Source organism: Euphorbia lathyris, chromosome 5 (genome assembly GCF_963576675.1).
Source record: "Euphorbia lathyris chromosome 5, ddEupLath1.1, whole genome shotgun sequence".
Classification (NCBI taxonomy): Eukaryota; Viridiplantae; Streptophyta; class Magnoliopsida; order Malpighiales; family Euphorbiaceae; genus Euphorbia; species Euphorbia lathyris.
The window spans coordinates 89,487,127-89,512,966 of NC_088914.1; the positions used below are offsets into that span (position 1 = coordinate 89,487,127).

Consider the following 25,840-nt stretch of genomic DNA (forward strand, 5'->3'; position numbering starts at 1 on the left):
AATCTGGGGATCTGTACTGCCCTTCTTGCTGAGCTTTGGGGTATTTATTACGGGATGGAATTAGCCTGGAGGATGGGTTGGAAGAAAGTCATCTTTGAAACTGACTCACAGCTGGCAGTGAACATGATTAATGAGGTAACCCCGAGTTCTCATAGATTTTATTGGCTGATAGATAAATGTCGGAAGAGATCAGGTTAGGATTGGGAGGTCAAAGTCGTCCATACCCTTCGTGAAGGGAATAGGGCGGCGGATTTTTTGGTAAATTTCGCAGGATCATTGAGCTTAGGGCATTACGAGTGTGAAGAGCCCCCTGTAGGCCTTAAGGACATCCTTATGTCGGACAAATCTGGTTCTAGTGTTATCAGGAGAGCTCGGGATCCCCCTGAGCCTTTTTTCTTGTCTTTTCTTTTTTGGGATGCCCTTCCCTATGTTCAAAAAAAAAATTATTAAAAAAATACTCATATAATTAATATGTAGAATTAAGATTACTGTATTATTATATATATATTTTTATTAATAATATTTTTGTTATTATTTAATTTAAGAATATTTGAAGTAATTTCTATTTAATTTAAGAATATTTAATAAATTAATATATATTCCATTCAATTTGTATTATTTAGATTATTGTTTTATTATTGAAATTATTATTAAATTTATTCTTATTTATTTATTTATATTTCTATTAATACTTTATATACCTAATTTAATCGGTTTTATGATTAATAGAAAAATTTGATTAATATTTGAATTTATATATATATATATATATATATATATATATATATATAAAAGAATTTGAATAATTGTAATATTTACATTTTTTATCAGTCTATAAAAAAAACATAAATTTTAATATATAAATAAGTTAATAATTGGTGTAAGTTGTTTTTATAGGCACTTACCCTAATGATATATTATTAGCATCATTCCTAGGTAAAAAGAAAGGATGCTAAAGACCCTTTCAAAGGTCTCGAGGATCTTTGGCAGTTGTTTATTACTTGTAAACGAGGCCAATGAGGTTATTTAACATTAGCCTTTTACAAAACCGTCACAAATATTGTTATTGTCGTCGATTATCACAATGACGTCGTTAATAAAGCGTCATTAAAGACCATTTTTTTTCTAGTGTTTAAAATTTGTTCTTTTCCTTAATCAATTTATCTCTTAATAATTTATTAATTCATATACATTGACAGATGTATAACATCGTAAGTTAGAAAAGAAATTGGGAGTTGCTAGTGAATTGGCTTGGGATAACTTTTTTATTAATAGACTATGTATTTTTTTTCTCCAATTCACTATCTCATTTTCTCTTTCACATGACAGAAGATACATGACAGAGATTTGTTTTCGTATTGTCTGATTATTTTTCGTGACAGTATATTAAAATTCTGTCATCTGAAAGCGTAAGTTTAAATCAGTTCAATTCAAATGTGGTCTTCCGATGGCACAACTTTGTCATCTATAAAAAGTGCACGTTTAAGTCAAAATTTATTTAATCATTAGATGACAGTAGTTAATAAATAACTATCATTGTTTGCGGAAAACAAAAAAAGCGACAATGAAATTTTCACTGACGCGGCCGACGAAAATTATCGCACTCAATATGTTTGACTGAAATTTCAGCTCATATATAAACCCCTCTCTCATTCCAAATCCCCATCTAGGTTTTGCGCAGCTCGTCTTCATCTCTCTCACCCCTCTCTTTGGCTATCTCCAGTCGGTTGCTTTCTCATTGGATCGAAACAAGGTAATGGTAAGCCATATTTACTTCGTTCCTGGATGTATTAGAGTTTCATTGTTCCTTACTATTTCTTTTCCTCATCCGATTTACTCTTGTGTATGTTGATTTCAGCAGCTGGAAACGATATCTATTATATCGTTGAAAATGTTAGATCTCTGGTCTTTATCTTTTTTAACCTAGGGCAATATATACTTCGTGATGCTATTGTGGGTGATGCTGACATAGGTAAATATTGCTCTTTTTATTTGCAGGGATAATTCTATCAAGCTTCCTACGTATCCTAAACGTCTTTTAATCATTAAATCGGGAATCAAAGCCACGTAGTTCTACCTATTTTAGGTAGTTCTAATACGTAGTTCTCTTAACTTATTAACTCGTTTTAACTTTGTCCCAACCGGAATTTTTCCGAGCGCGGACGTCGGGCGATGAAAATCGAAGTTAGTTAATAGTTTTGTCATTTTTAAACTGTTTTTTAGAGCCGCCACCAATCAAAATTAAGGCGTGATTGGACACCGAAATTGGGTATATTTTAATAGATAAGGGGGTCTACGAAATAGAGATTTTTGGTTCGTTTGTCGGTTACGTGTAGGGAAGAAAACTTTGAGTAATCACCCTACCCCGTCCAAAATTGGTACTAAAAGATGTGATTTTTATATTAAACTTACTTGATTTATCTGATTCATTTCTCTTTATTTTTATATATTTTTTATAATAAAGGTGTATAATTTTGGACCGTTTAATTCAACCGAATTCATACCCCTATAGCATAGATGTATGAATTGAGCTGTTTTAGTTTAATTAACTTTATTTTGACTGTTTTCCATACTCCTATGACATAGGCGTAGGAATTGAGTTGTTTCATTTCGATTAGTTTTATTTTGACCGCTTTCATACCCCTATAGCATAGATGTATGAATTGAGCCGATTTATTTTTTTTTATTTCCTTTTTAACTATTAAATAATGAATTTTGAATTATTACATTTGATGTATAAATATATTAATATAGTTGACATCAAAACAGAATTAATAATCAGATAGACACAGAAGGCACTTGGCTGTATCTGGTGCCTGTAGCAGATGCAGCGGCCATGTGGAAACCTTGTGCCATGCTTTGAGGGATTGCCCGAATAGTAGAAAGGTTTGGGAAGGGGTCCTTCCTCACCACATCCTTCCTTCCTTTATGGGGTTCTCTGATATTGACTGGTTCTCTGAAGGCGTTAATGGGAATTTGTTGGCCAGTATGGAGCACGGGGCTATTCTCTTCGCTATTATTTGTCACCAAATGTGGAAATGGAGGAATGAAGAGTTATTTGCTGAGAAGACTGTCTTTATTCCTGACCTCCGGTTTTACTTCTCGAAAAAACTCTCTGTTATTACAAAGAGTTTTGAAGGAGAGCCCCTGGTTCACCCCTCCTCGGTTAAAGATGTCCAGTTAGTTGGTTGGAGGAAGCCCAGGGAAGGGGTTGTCAAGTTGAATACGGATGGCTCCTGCCTTAGTAATGACAGAATTGCTGCTGGTGGAGTTCTTCGGGATGCTGGTGGCGCCTGGCTGGCTGGGTTTACCCATAACTTAGGTACGGGCTCCTCCTTTACTGCGGAGCTCTGGGGGATCTTGTCTGGCATTAAACTCGCCATTCGCATGGGTGTTAAAAGACTTTCGGTGGAGTCTGACAATTTGGAGGCTATCAACAGGATTTCGGATAGACAGGCTGTTTGTCTTAAGAGTCAGAATCTCATTAAAGCCATCTTGAGGCTTCGTCCTGCCTTCGATTCTCTTACCTTCTCCTATATTTATAGGGAGCAAAATCGCGTCGCGGATCGCTTGGCAACTGCTGGGCATGGGGGGATGTTAGGTGTTTCTACCCTTTCCGTTCCTCCTTCTTTTCTGTTACCTTCTCTTCTCGAGGATATGATTGGGGTCAGTCTTCCTAAATTGATCCCGGGTTAGGTTTTTGTTTGTTTGTTTTTTTCTCCCCTTCTTACCAAAAAAAAAAAAAAAAAAAGATAATCAAACTCTCCACTTAATATATTTACATAGTATTTTAATTAATCAGAACAATGAGAAAGGATAAAAAATGACAAGCAAATTCTAATTCGGATTGGGCTTAAGCCTAAGTAAAAGCCTTTTTCCTAACCAATTGCGACCCTATTTCCAATCTAAGTTATCAAAAGAATTCATCCTAATCTACTTTCTAACCCTAACCTTCCTTTCATTGTTTCAGCAGCCCTTTTCTATCTCCGGAAAACAAGAACTCTAGGGTTCTCCCATGGCGGACGATTTCCTCTCTACGACAGCCTCTCAAGACACTCGATTCTCTCACGATGGTGGTTCGTCCATTTTCTCTCGTCACCTCACTACTAGCAGGCCCCTATTCCAATGACCCTCTCTCTCTCTAGTCTAGCGATTCAGCTATATCTATAACCAAACGACGACCTTGAATCTGGAATGAGTAAAGGAGACAGCGGCGCCGGACCTCCAAAGGAATCGTAAAAAGGAAAGGATGGGCAGGATGACGGTTCGACGGAGTTCAGGAAACAAGTGCGGGATTTTCTTTAGGTATATTTCGATCTTTCCATCCGATTTTTCTCTATTTTTTCTAATTCTGCAATTTGTTTGATAAAATCAATTGCATGTTCCCATAAAATTGATCAACTGCATGTTCCGAATCTGGGGAAAAGGTTTCATCCTGTTTGGGTTTCTCTGAGTTTTTATGATTTTACTGTTTTATGTGACGTATATGGGTCTTGAAGTCACAAGACTTTGAACTTATTCACTTTTGTGAGGGACAGAGTTTAAAGGGGGACTTAAAGGATTTCTAATTTAACTATCCTGCTTACTCATTGAACCTTAATTTCTTCTTAGTTCTGTTTTCTGATTATATAAAAGAACCGTTTGATCTATAAGTATGAGTTTTTTCTTTAAGATTCCTGTTTTACCCTTACTCGTTTTAAGAACAACGAAACCTAAGAAGATCAATGGAGCTGAAAGATAATTTCCCTTTTATTGTGTGGAATGGTTGGGTCCATCTATATTGTGTTCATTTGGGCATATGGAAATGTCAGCACCTCTGTTTAGCTATAGCTTGTTTTAATTATTGAAGGGAGTCCTGCTTTATTGTCTAATAACTACATATTTGATTAATTAGTGTTAGATAGATAATTGATAGGATTCAGGGCTTAATGATGCATCTTGATCAGCCAACAGTTTAGGAATCAGCCAACTATTTCATGTTAGATAGAAATAAATCTATGAAGGAATTACAAGTGTTTAGATTGCACAGTCGGATGCCTTTAGATGATGTGAAAGAATGTAGCACATCCTTCCATTCATTTACAGGCCTCCTAGAAGAGAAAACTCAGTTGTCCCTATAGCATAGGCACCCCTCAAAATCCTCTATATCGTGTTTTCTTGAAGATAGGTGATGAACAAATGTTACAAAGACTTGAAAATAGAGTTGTATATTAGGAAGAAATTCTACCTGAGGAGACGTTTTCCTGTGCTTTCAACCTTCTTTTTTATTCTTTGTTTGTACCCTAGCTTGCTTCTGTCTATTATTTTCTGTTTGATGCATCTGGTTGGATTTTCTCTGCTTAGTTATTGATGGTCTTTGCCTGTTGATGTTGAAAAATGGTTTTCTTTGACAGGGTGAAGTTTAGTGAAGTAAAACTTTGATGAAAGGAAATTTAAGAAGAGGGAAGAAGAAAGGTATTCCAACTTCATCTATGACTGAGTAATTTTGAGTCTCTGCTCCTCAAAACCATAACATGGCCTAAAGAACAAAAGACCAAAACCTCCTCAAAACCATAACATGGCATGAAGAAGTCATTAATGAAGAAGAGGAAGAGAAGAGTGGGACTGTTTTTATTCCGTTGGCTCCTGTTTGCAGTCTTGGAACTTAGAAGAAGTGAAGAGGGTAAAGGTGAAGGTGAAAAGTGAGAGGGCTACATTGGAGAAGTGTCCAAAAAAATCCCCCCTTGCTGTCTGTTTGTGGCTCTCTAAATAGAGAGCCAACAGACCTGGTGGCAGTGTGGCGTGGCTCTCTAAATAGAGAGCCAACAAACTCAGTGACTGCCGACCAAACAGTGTGGCGTGGACACTGCCTTGGCCACCATGATTTTTCTAGTTTTATTTATATTCTGTATTTCTAATTGCATTTTTGTTGTAGTATTATTTAGTTGTTTGTATTTCAGATTTTAGGGGCCTACTGGAATGGGTTTAGGCCTCTTCAGATTTTATTTTGTAATTGCTGAAATTTATTAATAAAAATTATATTTTTCCCTTATCTTAAACATTACTACTTGTTACCAATGTTTCTATTATTTCGAATTATTTATTTAATGTCTCTTTTTAACATAACTTAATTTACTAAAATTTAATATCATTTCATACATATTTAACCAAGGACATAAAATAATATGTTTTTAAAATTAATAATTAATATTCTAATCCATTACACTATAAACATTTAACTAATTCTACAAAGTAATTCATGACAATCTATAGTGAAATATCAATATATCTAGTAAATATAACAAAATATCAGTATATTTAACGAAACATCTGCAATATAAATATTTACGATATTTATTGTCTAAAAAGGTAAAATTATAAAAAAATAAAAATTTACCCCGGACAAAATGGGTATCTACAAACTTATTGACACGTTGAATAACACACTAATATACTTAAATTGTATATTTCACTTTGTTATAGTTTTTATATACATAAAAATCATTTTATCAAAACGAATCGGATTAAATAACCATTTTATCAAACCAACTCATAAACAAATAAACGTTTTATCAAACTAGTTCGTAATCAAATAAACGTTTTATCAAACCAACTCGTAATCAATTAAACGCTTTATCAAACCAATTCGTGGTAAAGATAAATTGTAGCTGTCATTTGCGATGTGCATTAAGAAAGTGTGTTGCAATGACAATTTATTTATCACTTGCGTCGTGCTTTCATCATTTCAGTCCACAAATGATAAATGGCATTTGCGATGAGCATAAAGATAACTCACCACAAATGTACGTGAATTTTTCATTTACCACGCTAGTTAATCATGAATTTGGTTTTAATACTATGTCAAACCACAAAGTTTATTTTTGTGGGAAAAGATGAGACGCCCTAGCCGCCGAAGCTTCTGAAATCACAATTCTTCCGCCATGGCCACCGTGGTGGATTCTATTTCTCCTTCTATGTTCCCTCTGGACGATTTCCTCAGTATAAGAACTTTCTTCAATTCAAAATTGAGGTTCGCCTTTTCTGAACGACCTCCCAAACATGTCTCCTATTGACAAGACCATTTTAGTCTTGTTGTTTTCTATCTTATTTTATGTAATTTGGAAACATTTGGTGTTTAATTGATGTTTTTGTTTCATATTTTGTTTTGGGAGAAAGTTTAGATGTTTGGTGAAAAATCTGGAAATTAGTGGCCTTTTGGAGCATTTTGGAGTGTTTGCAAATCAGAGGCCAATTTCAGTTAAGGCGTGGGCACGTCCTGTCTCAGCTGTAATTGAAAAACAGTAGCCAACTTCAGTTAAGGCGTGGGCACGTGGCTGGACGAATTTGGAAGAGATAAGAAGATATTTTCAGATTTGATTTTGGGCTATTATCTTATTTAATTGTATTCTATTTTAGTTAGGATTTGAATATTTCCTATTATCTCTATTTAATCATTAATTAATTAGAGATTTAGTTTCTTTCCTTATCTCTTCAGGATATTTTAGTCTTTCTTCTTAGGGGTTCCCCCCTATAAATAGAGGTTTAACATTCCTTAAAGAAGAGAGCTAGGTTTTACAGATTTTCAATTGTATTGATGAATTGTTTTCATTATGAGTAGCTCAGTTCCATTTTCTGATTCAAGAGGGATTTCATTAGGTTGAAAGTTGTGAGGTTTCATGTACTAATTTCTTCAAGTATAAATTCAAGTTCTGATTTTCTTCTTCAATTCTTTTTATGATTATTGAATCGTATTCGATCTTCTATTGCTAAGTATTTATTCTTGATTCGTAATTGTCTTGAATGAATTACAACAAGTAGCAAAAATCGATCTTGAGTAATTGAGTTTTTGCTTGAGATTGATTGGGAAGCAAATTCAGTCAATCTCTATTGTTTGTCGACGTTCCTCTCAATAGGAATTGATTTGATAAACTTTTTTAATCCTAATGCAGTTATTGAGAAATTGGATATGGTTCATTCCCTTTTCTTAATAACTAGGTTGATTTAGATGCTTCATTTAAATTAATAAATTAAGGGAAAGTGAAAGAGTGAATTAGGTAATCCTTATACTCTTTAATCAAAGATTTGAATTTTAATTTGTTTATCATTTAAACCAAGGATCAACGAACACCCAATGAACCCAATCTTTTGAATTAGGTTTTTTCTCATTATTGAATTCCAATTTACTTGTTTAATTTGATTTAATCAATCTATCAAAAATCAAAACCCCCCTTTTTATTTTATTTGATCATTTGAATTAAGAGGTTAATTGTTCTCTTGGGATTCGACCTGGTCTTACTATTACTACAAATCAAATTGTAGTCCAATAGGGAAATCAGTAAAAAACTATTAATCAATTCTGTCGGGCTTCGACAAACCCGTCAAAATTTGGCGCCGTTGCCGGGGAACAATTTAGTTTCTTGATTCATTTTCCTTTGTTTTTGATACTTTTTATGACCCGCACCTCCCGTGGAAGTGAACGAATATTTATTTCTGAAATAGAAAAGAAATACGGAGGTTAAGAAAAGAAACAAAACAAAGGAGTGTTTGTTCATCGTCTTTAGAAAATTTTGAAGAAATCGGAGAAAATTTTGTTTTTCAAAGTGAGGAAGAGACGATGGCTGGAAATAGAACATTAAGGGATTTTGCAGCACCTAATTTAATCGCCAATCATTTTGCATTGAGTTTCCAAATCCAGAGGTACCTTTTGAACTTAAATCTGGATTAATTCACTTACTCCCTTCTTTTCATGGTCTTACAGGTGAAGATCCTCATAAACATTTGAAGGAATTTCATGTCGTTTGTTCCGGTTTGAAACCCGAACGAGTAACCGAAGAGCAAGTTAAACTACGAGCCTTTCCTTTTTCTTTAAAAGATAAGGCTAAGGATTGGTTATACTATCTTCCATCGGGATCTATCACGACATGGACAGAAATGCAAAGGTTATTTCTTGAGAAATTCTTTCCATCTTCACGTGCAGCAAATATTAGAAAGGAGATATGTGGAATTAGACAAGCTTGTGGAGAAACCTTATATGAATATTGGGAAAGGTTCAAGCAACTGTGCACTAGTTGCCAACATCATCAAATACCCGAACAACTCCTTATCCAATATTTTTATGAAGGATTGGCTCCAATTGATAGAAGCATGATTGATGCAGCTAGTGGAGGAGCGTTGGTGAATAAGACACCCGATGAGGCAAGACAATTAATCTCCACTATGGCTGAAAACTTCCAACAATTTGGAACAAGATCAAATAGCACCACCAAGCAAGTTAATGAGGTAAACAATTCTAACATTGAAAATAAATTTGCTGAATTAGTTTCTTTGGTGCGTCAAATTGCAGCAGACAAAGTGCAACCCGAAAAGGTATGTGGAGTATGTTCAAGTGTGGGACATCATACTGATGAGTGCCCATCATTACAAGAAGATTTCCAACAAGCAAATGCTATTGGAGGATTTCCAGGACAACCACAACGCAATTATGATCCTTATTCTAACACTTACAATTCAGGATGGAGGGATCATCCAAATTTTAATTATGGAAATCAAGGAGGACAGGCAAGGTTTCAAAATCAGTCATATAGTAGACAGCCTCAAGTGCACGAACCATATAAACCTTCAACCTCTAACTCAGGTATGCCTTTGGAAGACATTGTTAAAAGCCTTGCTGAAAGTACTTTTAAATTTCAACAGAAAATGGAGGCAGAAATTCAGAATTTGGGAAGCCAAGTGGCTCAATTAGCTACATCAGTTCACAAATTGGAGGCACAAAATTCTAGAAAACTAACTTCCCAAACTTTGGTGAACCCAAAGGAAAATGCTTGTGCAATCACATTACTAAGTGGGAAGGAAGTTCAATCAAGTCCACCTCCAACAAGAGAAGAGAAACAAAAAGAACCACCCACTGTAGCTAAGAAAGATCCTAAGGTAAACTCTAATCCCATTCCATTAATTCCATCTAAATTGGCTCCTTTTCCTTCAAGGTTCGCAAAATCAAAGGACGACTATGAGAAAGAGGTATTGGAAACCTTTCGAAAGGTAGAGGTAAACATTCCACTACTTGATGCAATAAAAAAAATTCCAATGTATGCTAAACTTTTGAAGGAATTTTGCACAAATAAGAGAAAATTGAAAATTGATGAAAGAGTAAGGGTGGGGGAAAATGTTTCAGCTGTGATTAAAAAGAGTCTACCTTCTAAATGTAAGGACCTAGGCATGTTTACAATGCCTTGTGTTATTAGGGAAATCATTGATTGTAACCAACATCTGCATCAATTGCCTAAATGTTTCCAAAAAAAAAAAAAAAGAACTCAAAACAAGTTTTGGAACCCCATTTATCTTTTATACAACTGTTTTGCATTGATTTTTAACGTGATATGCATTCTTCAAATTTAAGTTTTGATGAATGATGAAGGCAAGTATCAAAGTAGTTTTTCCTCAAAAATTTGGGCATTTTTGCTATTTTTAACACTGGAATTGGATGAAAAAGTGTAAGATTTAACTCTATAACATATGTGAGCTTTTGAGCCTTTTGAGCAATTCATCACTTATTGCTCCATATTTCTTGTTGTGTGTTTAATCAAACATAACTTGTTCATTCTAGAATTTGCTCTTTGATGCATTTCAAGACCACATAGATGATTGTGTGCTTTCAAAATGATTTGGGCATTTAGGTATAGCCACTTTTGAATTCTTAAATAGCATACCCTACTCTTGTCCATTAGTTAGCCCTTTTCAGCCTCTAGCCTTTTTCCTTCATTGACACACCTCATTTCATCCTTTTCCCTTTCACTTTTATCCTTATAAATCACCCCATTTTTTTTAAGAATTAGTAAGTCGAATCCTTTCTCTGCAATTATCAATATTTTCAATCAACTATTAGCATAGGTGGGGTGAACTTTTACCACCCCCGTCTTTTAATGTTATGTCAAAAAAAAAAGAAAAAAAAAGAAAAAAATAAATAAATAAACAAAGTTCATCCTACAAGAACTTGTTTCGTGTTACTCTTCCTATATTAAGTGTCAAGCATTCAAACGTCATTCCAATATCCTCATTATGCTTGAACACTTGTTATCAGTAGCTTATTTATTAAAGCTATCTCCTTATTTTAGTTGCGTCTTGTTATCCTAAAAAAAAGAGAAAAAGAAAAAAAAGGGGACTGAATTGTCATTTTCGTTAATTGCAGACTCACGTTATTTACTTTGGCTTACTATTCTTATTTTCGCCCAAAATTTCCTTTCTCTTCACACCCTTACCTAAGCCTTGTTACAACCTTGAACAAAGACCCGTTGATTGATTGTATACTTTCATTTCAAGTGGTGGCGATTTGATCTTTGAGCAAACTTATGGTAATGACATGTTTATGTTTTGATTCGAGTGCTTATTGATTACCCTAAACACTTTGAGTGAATAGAGTGAATTCCCCTTGTGAGAGAGTTAAATTGTGTGCTTTGATTCTAAGGAAAGTGTTGAAAGAAGTTAAATGCTTGTTTTCTCTAATAAAACCAAATGCTTAGATTACTTGCCTATGAGTCATTCTTCTTAATGGAAATTCTTGATGCATACTCACTAGTGAGATTGTGTAGATAGTTCTTAATTGAGTTTTGGATGTTCTATATGCTTGAGGACAAGCATAGTTTAAGTGTGGGGAAGTTTGACAAGACCATTTTAGTCTTGTTGCTTTCTATCTTATTTTATGTAATTTGGAAACATTTGGTGTTTAATTGATGTTTTTGTTTTATATTTTGTTTTGGGAGAAAGTTTAGATGTTTGGTGAAAAATCTGAAAATTAGTGGCCTTTTGGAGCATTTTGGAGTGTTTGCAAATCAGAGGCCAATTTCAGTTAAGACGTGGGCACGTCCTGTCTCAGCTGTAATTGAGAAACAGTAGCCAACTTCAGTTAAGGCGTGGGCACGTGGCTGGACGAATTTGGAAGAGATAAGAAGATATTTTCAGATTTGATTTTGGGCTATTATTTTATTTATTTGTATTCTATTTTAGTTAGGATTTGAATATTTCCTATTATCTCTATTTAATCATTAATTAATTAGAGATTTAGTTTCTTTCCTTATCTCTTAAGGATATTTTAGTCTTTCTTCTTAGGGTTTTCCCCCTATAAATAGAGGCTTAACATTCCTTAGAGAAGAGAGCTAGGTTTTACAGATTTTCAATTGTATCGTTGAATTGTTTTCATTATGAGTAGCTAAGTTCCATTTTCTGATTCAAGAGGGATTTCATTAGGTTGAAAGTTGTGAGGTTTCATGTATTAATTTCTTCAAGTATAAATTCAAGTTCTAATTTTCTTCTTCAATTCTTTTTATGATTATTGAATCGTATTCGATCTTCTATTGCTAAGTATTTATTCTTGATCCGTAATTGTCTTGAATGAATTACAACAAGTAGCAAAAATCGATCTTGAGTAATTGAGTTTTTGCTTGAGATTGATTGGGAAGCAAATTCAGTCAATCTCTATTGTTTGTCGACGTTCCTCCCAATAGGAATTGATTTGATAAACTTTCTTAATCCTAATGCGGTTATTGAGAAATTGGATATGCTTCATTCCCTTTTCTTAATAACTAGGTTGATTTAGATGCTTCATTTAAATTAATAAATTAAGGGAAAGTGAAAGAGTGAATTAGGTAATCCTTATACTCTTTAATCAAAGATTTGAATTTTAATTTGTTTATCATTTAAACCAAGGATCAACGAACACCCAATGAACCCAATCTCTTGAATTAGGTTTTTTCTCATTATTGAATTCCAATTTACTTTACTTGTTTAATTTGATGTAATCAATCCATCAAAAATCAAAACCCCCCTTTTTATTTTATTTGATCATTTGAATTAAGAGGTTAATTGTTCTCTTGGGATTCGACCTGGTCTTACTATTACTACAAATCAAATTGTAGTCCAATAGGGAAATCAGTAAAAAACTATTAATCAATTTTATCGGGCTTCGACAAACCCGTCACCTATGCGGGAGTTCTTAAGAAAAACACGGTGGATACTCCTCGCTCAGCCGCAATGATCTCCAACATCGGGGGCATTAAATCGGTCCGAATATCTCAAGTAGCTTATGAAAAACGAATTGCGATGTGTGCAAACTCGTGGATTGGTCGACTCATCCTCAATAATGGGGACAAACCATGGAAAGTTGTTGATTTAAAAGCAATTTTGACTAAAATTTGGGGCTTACAGGAACCTTGGCGCCTGATCTTGATTGGAAAGGGTTATTTTCACGTTATTGTTGGCTTTGCAGCCGCAAAAGCCCATGTCTTCGCAAAAGGAATCGTTCATATGAGGCCTAGAACTCTTCGCATGCAGCCATGGGTGCCGGATTTTGACCCAATGGGTAAGAAATCATCAAATGCACAAGTATGGGTCCGACTATACTCTCTCCCTTGGGAATATTGGGATACTCAGATCCTCTCAGACATTGCTAAGGGCATCGGAGGACTTCTTCGATTTGACAGGGCTACTCTAGATGAGGATTTTGGTCATTTTGCAAGGATGCTTCTGGATGCTGATCTAGCCTCTGAACTACCAGTAAAGCTTGGCATAAAAAGGGATGGAAAACAACTGTGGATTGAAGTTGTTTATGAAAAGCTTCCCAATTTCTGCAAGGTCTGCTCGTCGATTGGACATATGACCTATGACTGTAAGCGTAATCGGACGTTAGGGGTAAAATTGATCTTGGCTTCCGATGTTAGGGGTGAAATTGCACCATTTTAGACGTTAGGGGTAAAATTGCTCCTGACCCAAAATTTTAGGGACAAGGTGGAAACACCCAAGATGGAGCACAAGGGACGACTGTTCGTGGAAGCTAAGATCGGAGACTGAGTGACTAAGGCATTAGTGGACATCGGTGCGACGAATAACTTCCTCGAAGTTAAAGAAGCCGATAAGTTGGGTGTAAAGTACAACAAGGAGCGAGGATCGCTGAAGGCAGTAAATTCGGAGGCGAAGTCCATCCACGATGTGGCCAATGGGGTACGCATTCAGCTAGGTACGTGGACGGGCCTTGTGGATTTTTCAATTGTGCCTATGGATGATTCTTCAGTAGTTCTTGGAATTGAGTTCTTTGATCGAGTGCAAATGATGCTGATCCCTTTCGCGGATGCGATGTGCATCCTAGAAAAGGGAAACACGTGCATGGTACCACTAGCACGTGAAAAATTATGCAAGGCCAAACAACTATTGGCCATGCAACTGTTGAAGGGGATGAAGCGTGATGAGCCGACGTTCCTTGTCGCAATCAAGGAAGAAGAGAGCGGGGATGTCACTCAGGATATGCCCAAGGAGGTTGCCACTGTCCTTGAGGAGTTCGAGGATGTTATGCCACCAAAATTGCCTAAAAGACTTCCGTCGGAGAGGGAAGTTGACCGTAGAATCAAGTTGCTGCCAGTATCGTCACCGCTAGTGGAAATGCCTTACAGGATGGCACCTCCGGAGCTTGTAGAATTACGGAGGCAGCTCAATGAGATGTTGGATGCGGGGCAAATCCAACCTTCTAAGTCACCTTATGACGCGCCAGTTCTGTTCCAAAAGAAGCACGATGGGTTGTTGTGGCTGTGCATCGACTATAAGGCGCTTAACAAGATAATGGTGAAGAATAAGTACATGATCCTTCTTATTGCCGATTTATTTGACCAGCTCGGAGGAGCAAGGTGGTTCAAAAATCTTGACTTACGATCAGGCTATTATCAAGTGAGGGTTGCACTAGAGGACATACCGAAGACGACATGTGTGGCGAGGTATGGCTCTTACGAATTTCTAGTAATACCCTTCGGATTAACGAACGCACCTGCTACATTTTGCACCTTGATGAATCAAGTGCTTCGTCCGTTCTTGGACAAATTTGTCGTAGTCTATCTCCACGGTATTGTGGTGTATATCGATACGTTAAAAGATCATGTGCACCACCTACGACAAGTTTTTCGAGATCTACGAAGGCACAAATTGTATGTGAAGAAAGAAAAGTGTGCCTTTGCTCAAAAAGGAATTCCATTCTTGGGGCACATCATTGGCGGGGGCAAAATTCGTATGGACAAGGCAAAAATTCAAGCAATCACCGATTGGGAGCCGCCTAAAAAGGTCACGGAGCTAAGATCCTTCCTAGGCCTCGCCAATTATTACCGAAGGTTCGTGAAGGGCTATTCCGCAATTGCATCCACACTTACCGATTTGTTGAAGAAGCACCGACCATGGACCTGGGACGAGAAGTGCCAAGATGCCTTTGAGAATCTCAAGAAGGCGATGAATAAGGAAATACTCACACATCGACGGGTCAATGCATGTGGGGTCCACCCGGGATATACGGAATATTTTGTGAAATGGAAAGGTCTACCCAACAATGAGGCAAGTTAGGAACGGGACATAACTTTATGGGAAAGTCGGGACATGGTGGAGCGATACCACCGAGAAGCAACAGGGTCGTTGCTTAATAGAATGGGGGAGGATGTCACAGACCGCATAGTTTCCCCAACTCCGAGCCAATTTGGATAGGCAACGGGCTTGTGGCAGCTAGGCAGGCTACCGATGCCTGACAGGCGCAAAGATACTCCCTCATATAGTGTGTCTTACACCGAGTCTGGGCCTTGGGGGACTGGACACTCGTATGTTCCATTCACCACTACCCCCATAATAGAGGTTAGGCTTAACCAATGGCTGCCAAACTTTGAACACCTTAATTATACGTCTAAAGGAGTCCATAAGCATTTAGAAGGCACGAGAGAAGTCTTCTAATTTCGAGAATTGGCTAAGAGGTTCTTACTTCCCGCGGATTTATCCTCAGTTTGTGCCTACGGTCCAGGAAGCTGCCAGACTACCCAGCAGTTTCTAGAAGTGCCCAGGCAGCGCATAGAAGTGTCCAATTTAGTCTAATTTAACTTTTCCTAGAACTTTCTTGATAGAATTGCCTTGTAAATTTCTAGAATCTTCTTAGGAGACTTGGAGGCCTATAAATAGTGGTGAGGGGTCATTTGTAAATCCAACTTTCAAAAACTCCAAGCTCTTAAGCATACTTGTAAAGCATTCTTTGTGCACAATACATACTTGTTTATTTTCCTCACTTGTGCATTCTTCTTACTTGTGACTTTAATTCGCTAAGGCAATGATAGCTTGCTAAGTTGAATCGTGGGAGGCTGAACTAGTAATTACAGGAAAATTGCTAGTGCCGCACGAACGACAATTGACGAAGGAATTGTGCCCGTGACAATAGGCAAAGGAGAGAATAGAATCCTAGTGTAATAAGAGATTAGAGTCCTAGTACAATTAGAGTTTACAAACAGAAGAGATAGAGAATGTTATCCATTTAGGAGAGGATAATTACAATAAAAATTAAAACAAAAATAATGATAAAATATTATCTCTAACAGCCAGCGCAAGGCGAGGACAATGGCATAACTTCAAACGATCTCGTAGTAATGTAAAAGGCGCACTCATCAATGGCTTGCTAAAATATCAGCAACCTGGTCCTCAGTTGGGATAAAGCAAATAGTACGAAAACTGGTGGATACTTGCTCGTCAATAAAATGATAATCAAGTTCAATATGTTTCATACGAGCATGAAAAACTATGTTGGAATTTAAGTAGATTCTAATATTGTCACATTAGAGCTGAATAGGTTGTAGAATCGGATAACGAAATTCCCGAAGTGGTGAATGAATACATTGAAGCTCAGTTGTAGCATTAACAATGCTTTGTATTCACTTCCGATGTAGGAGCAAGCAATTGTCGGTGGTTTCTACGTATGCCATGAAATTAAACTCTTGCCAATATATATGTAGTATGGTCTAATGAACTGACACAGTGGCGAATACATGATTGTTCAGTTGGGGGCCTGTTTTTACATATAGTGTGTAAAAGAATTGCTAAATCGAACTTGTTCAAATTTTTTTCGTATATATATGTCATAATCTGAGTGTTTATGAACCAATTTTTAAGTATCCATGTAAAACTTTCCAAAATTAAGCTATATTGTGTTTAAGATTCTTAACATGTGAAAAAATTGTTTCTAATAGAAAAAATCGGATTTAGGGAGGGTCTAATAAACAAAAAAAATTTAGAAGTTTAGATTTAAGAATGACATAACAGACCAAAAAAATTAGAAATTTGGATTCAAGGAGAGCCTACAGGGCAAAAAAAATTAAAATTTTGGATTTAGATAGAGCCTAACGTGTCAAAAAAAAATTGGAATTTTGGATTTAGAGATGGCTTAACAGGACCTAGCTAATTTTGAGTTGCTAATTCAGCACACGATCTAAATTTCTTGGACACATGGAGGCCAAAACCACCATAGCTTCAAATTTTGTAGAGACAGGGGACTGAAACTACTCGTGGTCATGATGGTTCCAACCGTCGGAGGGATCCAGGCCTTTTTCTGTCTCCGCCCCTGAACCGACAATCATTAGGATAACCACCTAGTTATCCAACTAAAAAAACAAATTACCTAACTCAGATTACCTAGTTCATTAAAGGAATCACTAACTTGAAAATTTTCTTACCCCAACATTCTCATAACAAACCCATGCATCTCCTTTTTTTAATTATTAATAAAAAAGTGTTGACACATGGTAGCCACATATTATTTAGGGTGTTACCGTACACCGCCTCCTTTTTACAGTCCCGCCCCCCTACATACCCATTATGCCCATTCCATTATTTTTCAAAAAAATTTGAAATCACCCTCCTCTCTCTCTCTCTCTCTCTCTCTCTCTCTCCCGAACAAAGCACATAAGCAAAAATTATGGATCCGAGAACGTCGAAACACGAAAACTCCGAATACGAGGTAACAATCTAATGTATTTTTAAATTTTTTAAATTTAATGTATTTAAAATTTTGTTTTTTTAAAACTTTTGTCAGGGGCGGGTCACGGACCCACCCCGCTAGAGACGAGGGCGGGTCCAGGACCCGCCCTGTTTCAAGTAAAGACGGGTCCAGTGACCCGACTATACTAAAACAAGGCGGGTCCTGGACCCGCCCTCGTCTGAAGCGGGGCGGGTCACAGGGAGGCGGGTCCTGGACCCGCCTCCCTTTACATGTTGGCGGGTCCTGGACCCGCCTGCCTATATGCAGGAGGTCCACAGACCCGTTTTGCGCCTAATCTAAATATAGTCCTTTTTTGCATGTATTTTCAGGAGGCAGTTAGAGTTTGGGTTGGAGACGGAATCGATTATAGTCCTTATTTCATAACGAGCACGATATTTCAAACAAGTATGGAAGCAATGCAATGGGCAAAAAACATTGCAATAAAAAATGGTTTCGAGCTCGTTATTTCTTCGCATAAACACGGAGGTAAACAAACTCTTATGAGATGTTCACGTGGCGAACGGTATAGAGGATTGCCTATTCCTTTAGAAGATGGTTTAAGTAGGAAAACAAAAACTAAAGCGTGCGGCTGTCCATTTCGGCTAAAAGTCAGGCAGTTGCAAGATTATTCGGGTTGGCAGATCGTTGCTAATACTGGGGAGCAGAGTACGTATAATCATGAAATGATGGTTTATGCGGAGGGACACCGACAGATAAGCGGGCTTAGTCCTGCAGCGAAGCTAACTGTGCATGACATGAGTTCGTATCAAGCAAAGCCGTGTGCTATTATGACGACACTTCGTAAGAAACATCCAGAAGATAACCCAACAATTAAGCATGTATACAATTATAGAGACCGGTTGAGGAAGGATGGGTTTGAGGGTAGAGATATGGTTAGTCAGTTTTTCCATCTTGTCGTCACGAACAAGTATTATCATGCTTCGCTTGCTGATTCAGAAACTAATGTATTAACACATGTATTTATGGCACATCCAGCTTCTATTGAATTACTACGGACGTACCACTGGTATATTGGCATGGATTCAACCTACAAGACCAACAAGTACAGAATGCCATTCTTTGAAATTGTTGGGATGACTCCATGCAACAACAATTTCAAGATCGCTTATGCGATTTATGTAGGATGAGACCGAATCTAGCTATCGTTGGGTTATGGAGTGTTTGAGGAATTTGATTAGGTTTGACATGAACCCAACAGTTATTTTGACTGATAGAGAGTTGGGATTGATGAGGCCTGTTAGAGAGGTTTTTCCAGATTCTGCACACATGTTATGTACTTGGCATATTAACAAGGATGTAGAAAACAGAGTCTACAAACTCATGGGTGAAGACATGAAATTTGCTTTAAAATTCAAGAATGGAAGATGGAAGAAAATAATAAATTCTCAAACAGTAGATGAATATGAGTTGGAAGTGGCCAAGATGAAGGATACAATGGGAAGGATAGGTAATGTGGTAGCTTATGTTGAGAATACATGGTTAGTCCACAAAGAGAAGTTTGTTGTTGCGTGGACTAAATATTTCTTACATTTTGGCAACACAACAACCTATAGAGTGGAGAGTGAGCACTCTTCTTTAAAGAAATGGCTGAATTCCTCTACTGGATCCCTCGATACAGTTTGGGCCAAGGTTCACCATGAAATTGATTTGCAAGTCATCAAAATCAAGTACAAATTTATTCCATTTCCTTATTGTTATTACTATATTTGAATTTAGTAATATATATTTTGATTGATACTACATGTTTATTCGTATCAGGGGCACTCTTGAATCTTCAAGACAGAAAAAGCTTATATCGCACTCCGGACCTCCATTCGAATTGTTGACGTGCAAAGTGTCCCACCACTTTTTGGAGTTGCTTGGTGCTGAATATTTGCGAATGCAAAAGTTGAGTTATGAAGTGGATGAACGTTGTGATCATAGGTTGAGGACCTCTTACCAGATTTCGTGTGCATGCGAGCTTAGCCGAGCGCATCGTTCATGTAAATCGGTAAGTATTTCCAAGATACATCCATTTTGGAAAACACTTGTCATTGGTCAACCTAATACAAGTGAAAATTTGGAGTATGTTCATGGGACCGAGGAGCGGGAATACTTTCACTCTCTTGTTGATGAGGTCGATAAAAGCGATCCAACCTTTATACGTAATGTTTCTCAATTTATTCACCGGCAACTTCATCCAGACGAAGCTAGATATGGTGAACCGGAAGTCAAAGCCGATGTTCGAGGATGATCGAAAGGAGCGTTATCAACCAAACGTATGCCTAGTGCGTGGGAGTACCGTGACAGTCGTCGTGGATGGGCTCGGTCTTCCAGTTCGGTTCGGAATCGTGGATGCTCTTCTAACCGATCAGCAGGTATTTTTTACCATTATTTTTAATTTACGTAATACTTTTTGTATAGAATCAATTGTGTTCCTTTTACTATTAAATGTTTATTAAGTCCAAAGTTATATTATTATGGGTACTGCTGCCACTGAATGTGATATTACTGATTACCATAATTATGACAAAATCGTTGAAATCATAAAGCCTTATATTGAATCCTATCTCGATGTCAAGGGTGATGGTAACTGTGGGTTCCGTGTTGTGGCAGACCGAGTATTCGGTGATGAAAAGAGTTGGTATTTTGTTAGAACGGCTATAGTGAATGAAATAATTGCTAAACGTACTTTATACGAGCCAATTTACTATGATGGGATTGCAGCGGCAGTTAAGCGGATTGCTTGGGATGGTGGGAATTGTACAAGGGAACATTGGATGCTAACTTATGATGACTTGTATCCGATTGCGTCATTATACAATGCTGCTGTATTTTTTTTCGGATATGGGAATGGAGGGAGCTTATTTTCATGTGGTACTGTGCTACCGTTGTATGCACCGGCAACTGCTACACGACCACAACGAGAAATTGTTATTGCTCATTTAGGTAGTGGGTACGAACATTATATTCGGCTGGATTTATCCAGAGATTTTCCAGTGCCGCCGATATTAATTAACTGGAACATATGTCGTGACAGTAGCGTTGAAGGATGGGACCTTTTGTATGCAGATCGACAAGCATAGTGGGATAGATTATCAAGAGCTGCAGGATATGACGTTTAGTGTCATTACTTTTTAGTGAACTTACTATTTAAGTGAAAGTACTGTTTAATTTGAATTACTGTTTACTGTCATTACTGAACTTCAGATTACTGTTTAATTGGAATTACTGTTTCTTATCATTACTGAACTTCAGATTACTGTTTAATTGGAATTACTGTTTCTAGTAAAACTGAAACAACTAAAATAAACATACTAGTAATACTGTTTAGTACAACTGAAACAACTAAAATAAACATACTAGTAATACTGTTTAAACATCACTAATCATTTGGCCAAATGCCAATCATGCATAAGCTTATCCACTTCCTCCGCCCACACCTCTACCATCTCTTCATCTACGCGTCGAAGAGCTGCTAACATGCCAGTGCCCACAGTAGTCCACCGATTAACCCACTGCAAAAAAACAAAAAACAAAACAAAATGTTATTAATTAATATTACTGTTAAAAACTCGTATTAACAGATAAAATCAATATTACTTACAAGCTCACTGTTCGAACGAGTGAGAACTGTCTGTGGGTGTGCATCCATGTCGGGCATGATGTGTGGATGTGAATATCTAGTGTACCACTCCATGTACGTCTCATCACATCATGATGGAATCTGAGCAAGAGTGTATATCATCAACATGAGCGTCGATGCTGCTGGGAAAAATCCCCAATTGTCGTCAGCAACCACAACTGGATGCTCTAACCGATACCGACTACTATTCCAAGGACGTACAACCTTCGTGGCCCTGAAAGCCGTCATGGGTACAATCTGGATATACCCCAACTGACGGAGACATCTATCAGGCATATACGGCTCCATGACATCCCAGTATCGTATCCATCCTCTATAAATAGTCCTAGGAGTGCGGGTCACTATGTCAGGACCGTATGGCATCCACATCACCTACAAATGTAACAAGTTAATTATTATAAAAGTAAATTAATATATTTTAAACAATTTATTACTGTACAAGTAGAAATCGTACCTCCACCGCTATCAATCTATCAAGACGGCGACGCAAATCTCTCAAACGAGTCTCTATCCTAGGCTGCTGTGTTGGGACCCAGATACGAGCTCGGGGAGCATCCAGATGGGGTAAGAGTCCCTGTCGCTGAGGTCTGAAACACGGGAAATACTCGTATATCCACGCCTGCAAAAGAGTCAGACAACCCGCTATCTGTCCATAATCTCCTCTACTAGCAACACCTAGCTGCCGGTATAGGTATGCTAGTGTAGCTGTGCCCCAGGAGTATCCAGCCACATCCTCTACCCCATCCTGCACCTCTAGTACGCACGCGGGTCGGATGCGGTCGCCACTCTTGTCTATAAATAAGGTGGAACCGAACATTAAAAAATCCACCCGATAGCCTCAAACTCAGACATCCGACCTACAGAGCATAAAGAGACAACTGAAGTGCAGAATACCCCGCCACCTTTCCAATGGGAAGCAAGCAGCACATCTCTAGTGACCCCAAACAACTCCATCACTACCGACTGAAGCTGTTCCCCACCAATGCTATCAGACACCGGTCGCCCCTCCACTGGGATACGTAGAATCTCCCAGACGTCATGCAGCATAATCGTCATCTCCCCAAATGGCATGTGAAATGATGACGTATCTGGCTGCCACCGCTCCACAAAAGCACATATAAGGGGCATATCAATGTGTGTGTACATGGTAGATGGGAGGTGTGCTAGTTGTGATCCCCGTATAAACGCCCTGACCTCTGGACGAGCGCTCTTATACCACTCATTCAATCTCCTGCAGAATGTCCCTCTAGTGTGGCCCCTGAGCTCCGACCTCAGCTGTCCGATCCATATGGTAGAAGCGACATGTCCCAAGAAGCTGGGAAAGTCACAACCCAGTCATCGTCTACAACATTCCTCGAGCGCTTACTACTCCCTACAATAGTATTAAACGTATAACATTTAAACAATTTTTCTATAGTAAAGTAAATTAATAAAAAAATTATGAGAAAAATGTAAATTATTTACTAGATGACTCGGCACGACCACCCTTCCCCTTCGCCGCCCGACGAACTGGGCTAGGGTCGCTCTCGGGAAAATCCTCAGCATCATCCATGGTAACATAGTCCTCATCGTCACTCATGGGCCGCTGCACTGTCACGTGCGCCCTTTGAGCATCCGCCATGAGCCTCTCTGCTCCTCGTTCCCTCCGTCGAGAGGCTGTGACGCCACGTTTAGAAGGATGGTGATGTCCGGAACCCTCTCCAATGTCATGCTGGAAAATAAACATTCAACAGCAAGCTAATTTTGTAAATATAATCCGCTAAATATTTCTAAAAACAACACGCTAAAGTTCTACAAAAAAATTACGCTAAATATTTCTACAAACAACACGCTAAAGTTCAAAAAACAATATGCTAACTACTAAATTTTTTTTTTAGTTTTTAGTTTTCTGTCCCGAAAATCGGGACAGAAAACCGACCGGGTCTCGTAGCGACGGATCCAGGACCCGCCGTCAAGCAGACCATGGCGGGTCCAGGACCCGCCATGGCGGATCCTGGACCCGCCATGAGTAGAAGCATGGCGGGTCCAGGTACCCGCCATTATTAGCACGGCGGGTCCTGGACCCGCCATGCTCTTACTCATGGCGGGTCCTGGACCCGCCATGATTCTACTCATGGCGGGTCCAGGACCCGCCATGAGTAAATTCAAACAATTTTTCTATCCCGATTTTCGGGACAGAAAACTTAAAAAAAAAAATTTAAAAACACATTGTTCAAACACATACCGGAATGAGCCCTATTGCTTTTCCTTTACCTCCACGTCCAGCCATAATTAGTTCGGGTTCTTTTTCGGGTTTAAATTAATGTGTTTGGGAGTTAGAATGTCAATTTGAACTTAATTTTTCAAATATAAAAGGGAAGGGCAAAATTATAATTTGAGGGCGGTATGTGGGAAATAAGGGGCGGTATGAAACAAATCACATTATTTAGGTGGCAACCGTATAAACTGTGAAAGTTGATTATTATTGATATGATAGCCACACATTACTTTTCTAGTGTGTGTTTGCTTATGAATCCCAAAAGTAATTTTATTGAAATAAAATTTAAATTATATAATTTTTTTTGAGATAAATTAAAGTTAAATGACTATTTTGAGATAATCATATAAGTTTAGTCATCAAAGATATATTTAACCCTAAATTCGGACATAAATTGATGAGATAAGGTACCAAAATGGATTTATGGTTTCTGAGGATGTATTAATTTAGGTTTCACATATAAAATAATGGGTAAATTCCAAAAACAACCCCTGTGGTTTCATGTTGTTCCAAAAAAACCCATGTGGTTTGTTTTTACAAAAAAAAAGGACTGTGGTTTACGCCGTTACCCGAAAAACGGAAAAGGGCTTAACACCGTTAAAAATGCTGACGTGGCAAGGGGTAGAGTTGGAAAAAAAAATTATTTTTTTAAATTTTTCTTCTTCTTCTTCTTCTTTTTTAAATTTCTGAATTTTTTTTTTTAATTTTTCTTTTTATTTTTTCTTTTTCTTTTTCTTCTTTTCTTCTTCTTCTTCTTCTTCTTCCTTCTTCTCCCCTCCTCCATTCTTCTTCTTCTTCATCCCTCTTCTTCTTCCTTTATTTTTTTAAGTTTCGAAAATTTCCAGATTTCTTCGGAAATCTGGAAAATTTCCAGATTTCTAACTGAAATCTGGAATTTTCCCGATTTCGGAAAAATTCCAGATTTCTTCGAGTAAGGGAATTTAAAAAAAAAGAATAGAAAAAAAGAAGAAGAAGAAGGAGGAAGAAGAAGAAAAAGGAAGAAGAAAAAGGAAGAAGAAAGAAGAAGGAGGAGAGAAGGAAGAAGGAGGAGGAGAGAAGGAAGAAGAAGAAGAAGGAATAAGAAGAAGGGAGAAGGGAGAATGAAGAAGATGAAGGAGGAGAGAGAAGAAGAAGGAGGAGAGGAAGAAGAAGAAAAAGAAAAAGAAAAAAGAAAACTAAAAAAAAAAAAATCGAATTTCCAACCTTACCCCTGTGCCACGTCAGCATTTTAACACCGTTAAGGCATTTTCCGTTTTTTGGTTAACGGCGCAAACCACAGTCCTTTTTTTTTGTAATAACAAACCACAAGGGTTTTTTTGGAACAACATCAAACCACAGGGGTTGTTTTTAGAATTTACCCTAAAATAATACAAGCTTAACGTTTGAAAAAAGTACCAATTTAGGTCTCAATAACGGAATTCGAAATAGAACTTAACTGAGCAATATAAATAATGTGTCATATTTCATTATCGAAACCTAAATTGATATTTTTCTTAAATGTTAAGACTATATCAGTACTATTTTATACGTGCAAGGTAAATTGATACTTTTCCAAAAACCTAAACTTTATCCCTAAATTGATTAAGAGAGTGTTTGGTAGCTATTTTTCGTGCTTATGTTTGCATTTTCACTTCAAAATGGAGAGTTCTAGATGTTTGGTTAGTAATTTTCTGTTAAACTTTATCCCTAAATTGATTAAGGGAGTGTTTGGTAGCTAATTTTCGTGCTCCTGTTTGCCTTTTCACTTCAAAATAAAGAGTTCTAAGTGTTTGGTTAGTAATCTTCTGTTTGTCTTTTACTCCTGAAAAGTAGCATTTTACAAAAGTAGAGAATCTCTACTTTTTGGAAAAGCATTATTTTCCAACAGTAAATAACAAACTGTAACAGCAAACTGCAACAGTAAACAGTAGGTAAAACAAACGGATCCTAAGTTTATCGCATCTTTTTACAAACTAAAAGTAAAATCAGATAAGGTATCAAAATAAGCTTATGGGTTTTGGGGAAGTATCCACTTAGGCTTTACGTACAAAATAACATCAATATATGCTTAACGTCTAAAAAATGAAATCAATTTAGGTATCCGTAACGGATTGGACACGTCATTCCTATTACTATATTAAGGGCCCGTTTGTTTTACCTACTGTTTACT

General features: G+C 37.3%; 1 long non-coding RNA gene across 1 annotated transcript; it reads left to right on the plus strand.

Annotated features, from left to right (window-relative positions):
- The first annotated feature begins 3,921 nt into the window (after positions 1 to 3,921).
- Positions 3,922 to 6,038, plus strand: LOC136231319 (uncharacterized). The gene is made up of 2 exons (XR_010689753.1): positions 3,922 to 4,305; positions 5,394 to 6,038. It is a non-coding gene; the product is annotated as an uncharacterized lncRNA (long non-coding RNA).
- Positions 6,039 to 25,840: the final 19,802 nt, after the last annotated feature.